General features: G+C 45.6%; 1 long non-coding RNA gene across 1 annotated transcript; it reads left to right on the top strand.

Annotated features, from left to right (window-relative positions):
- Positions 1-1,477: 1,477 nt before the first annotated feature.
- LOC125756375 (uncharacterized) lies at positions 1,478-2,353 on the top strand. Its single transcript, XR_007414512.1, has 3 exons — positions 1,478-1,578; positions 2,042-2,145; positions 2,271-2,353. It is a non-coding gene; the product is annotated as an uncharacterized LOC125756375 (long non-coding RNA).
- The last annotated feature ends 439 nt before the right edge of the window (positions 2,354-2,792 follow it).

Below are 2,792 nucleotides of genomic sequence, written 5' to 3' on the forward strand. Positions count from 1 at the left end.
TGAAGGATTAAATTATACGCAACGTTCGGCACTTAAGCTATGCGAATTATGTCGTGTGAGCTGAGGACAGAATCGTACATGTTAAGGCCATTCTCGATCTCAGATGGTCGCGGCCGGTCGGAACGTAGTTCATATCGAGCGCGACTGGCTCCTTTCCGCAATTTGCACGAGTGAGTCGGTCATGACCGAAAGATTTGATCCTGGTCAAACTTTATCGCGATCAAATTTCATCGAGTGACACATCAATAACTTTATGTATCACGAGCTTGCGAAACTGAAATTCTACAAACGTGCCCTACAATTACGGTGGCTACTACATTGCTTTATATTGATATGAGTAACGACAATGTACAGCGGCCTTTCGTGGTATTCTTGCCGTTCCTTGGGCACTTCACATAAGCAGTAATCCAAATTGCAATAAAACCTGTAATTGGGCAAGGCGAAGGCTGTCAGAGGAGGGACAGCACGAAGGGATTCCCTCGCAAGCCTCCAACGAAATTATGCAATGACCTATTTGTTTCCAAATACCTACGAAAACATTTACAGACTCTCCTGGTATATAGTCAGGCAAAAAAGGTTTGTGAAATCTCTCTACTGGTATTTCAATATTGCACTTAGCCAGTAAGTAACGCTAATGTCTATAGCAATGAACCTGATGAGAGTAGCAGCGACGGCCGTGCTCACGGTGCCTGCTGTCATTCGCGTAACACAAAACACGTGCAGACCCGGCCTCAAATATTGCTGCAGACAATCGTGCTTTTAACATGATTACCTAATCGGAAAAGTTATTTTCGTAACTCTGTTGATAAGCCATTCAATATTCGCGAGCACAATCGCAGCTGTACACAGCCTTCACTCGCTCTTCGCCGTCTGCTACGTAGAGCCTGTTGCTGCAGTAGCGCCACCTGCACCGGAAGTCGGTTGCGCGCCGCTTTCAGAGTACGGCCAGGCCCCGGAAAGTCGCAAGTTCCAGCGATCGCCGCAGAGGGCGAAAAAATCGACCGCGGCGAGTTCCAGCTTCAAACACAGGGAGTGGATCTACTAACCTCTGCGTTAGGATAACATGGCGACGTTGTGGTGGCCGCCATTCGCGCTATTTGACTTTTTATGTAGGGGCGCCCTCGTCGGGCCCAAACTTCAAATTAAAATATTCTTGAAATAAGGAAGTTTACTTGTTCGCTTACTGTTACACTTCAATAAACAAATTGCTGTTTATACGAATTGGCCTTGCCTTGCCAGTTACCACGTCATCAATCTTTTGTAATAGTTTTTGCTCCAACAGACTCGTAGTTGTCAGCAGCCTATCGGCATCATTATCTTCATTTCAAAATATACGGCGGCAGAGGCAACGTAACGGCAGGTAACGGTTCACGGTGCATTCGGATGGGTCTCGCGCTCTTTCGTTTCGCTGTAAAAGTTTCCAGCCACTGCCGGCCGAGACACTCGCTTTCGTTCTGTTTGTTTTGACTCGTTGAAATGCTTTCGCGAAACGCATTCAGCAGACTTCGGGAGAACGAAGGGACCGTTGAAGCGTTCACCGGATGAACACTCGTTTCAAGCCCGAGAATATACGAACCGGTGAGTATAAAAACCCACTGCTTCAGCTTTTTACCAATGACCGTGTGGGTGTCACACGGAGGCGACGCACTGCAATATTAATATTTTCAACGTGTCAAACTCTGTCGATGAGAAAACGTGCGATCCTTGCGGCGTGGCTTCAAGTGGGAGCAAGTTGCCGAGTTTATCGTTCGGTTCACATTAACCAGGCCGCTGCAATAAAGAAAGGCAACTGCATCACCAACGTCTCGCATGTATCTTCGTAACTAGCCCGCATATCAGTGCAAAAAAGATACGAGTTATATTTTGCCGCAGTCGCATTTGAGAAGCCAGGTTTAGAGGTCTCATTTCTCCTGTTGTCAGTTTAGGTTATTTTTACTACACATTTAGTGCAACGAAAGCTTCACATAATTGTGAGTGCACATTCACTTTATTGTGATAAAGAAACCGTCACTATAATAAGAATTTTTTTTTTCTGCCATAGCCTCCTGGTCTGACAAAGAAACAGCTGTGTGCAATGAGCAAGGCACCTGTTACATGACACGCCTGTAAAGAAGCTAGCCCGAGTGAAACAACATGCATTATAAGGTACGTTTACATATATGTATAACAGACCGCTGTTTTTGTTCACTATGTTTATATGTTTATTTTTGCAAAGTTTAATATGTACTGATAATGCTTATCAATATCTGGTGATGTCATTGTTTTTCCAGGATTGCCGGGCAACGACAGGATGACTACCCCCGAATGTCCACTCTGCAAGTGCGGCGAAACATGTGAACGTCTGCTACAACAGGTCATCCTGAACCTCACGCTTGCAATGCTGTATTTGTGAATGGTTTACCAGGCATCTCATGGAGGTGTGCCTACAATCGTCCACAAGTATTAGCTGTCTACTGTGTCATGCAACCTACACCGCAATAGCGTTGAAATTGAGCACTAGCTCCGTGCATTTGTTATGTTACCTGGCACTGCTGAGTTCAACGACGCAGGTTTTATACCCAGCCACGGTGGTCACATTTCATTGGGGGCGAAATGCAAAGACACTCGTGTGCTTAGATGTGCGTCTGAAGTTCAGGGAAAGACGGAAGCTTGAAGAGACGAAGCATTTGTTAACAAGAGGTGTCGCCGCAGCAAATGTTTCGACAAGCAGTCTTGTCTTCTTCAAGGCTACAACTGCGTTTGTTTAACTCCAGTCAGTTAGAATCAATCTAGAGTTGCCCACTACTGTATGA

The sequence above is a fragment of the Rhipicephalus sanguineus genome, chromosome 11 (genome assembly GCF_013339695.2).
Source record: "Rhipicephalus sanguineus isolate Rsan-2018 chromosome 11, BIME_Rsan_1.4, whole genome shotgun sequence".
NCBI classification, from domain to species: domain Eukaryota; kingdom Metazoa; phylum Arthropoda; class Arachnida; order Ixodida; family Ixodidae; genus Rhipicephalus; species Rhipicephalus sanguineus.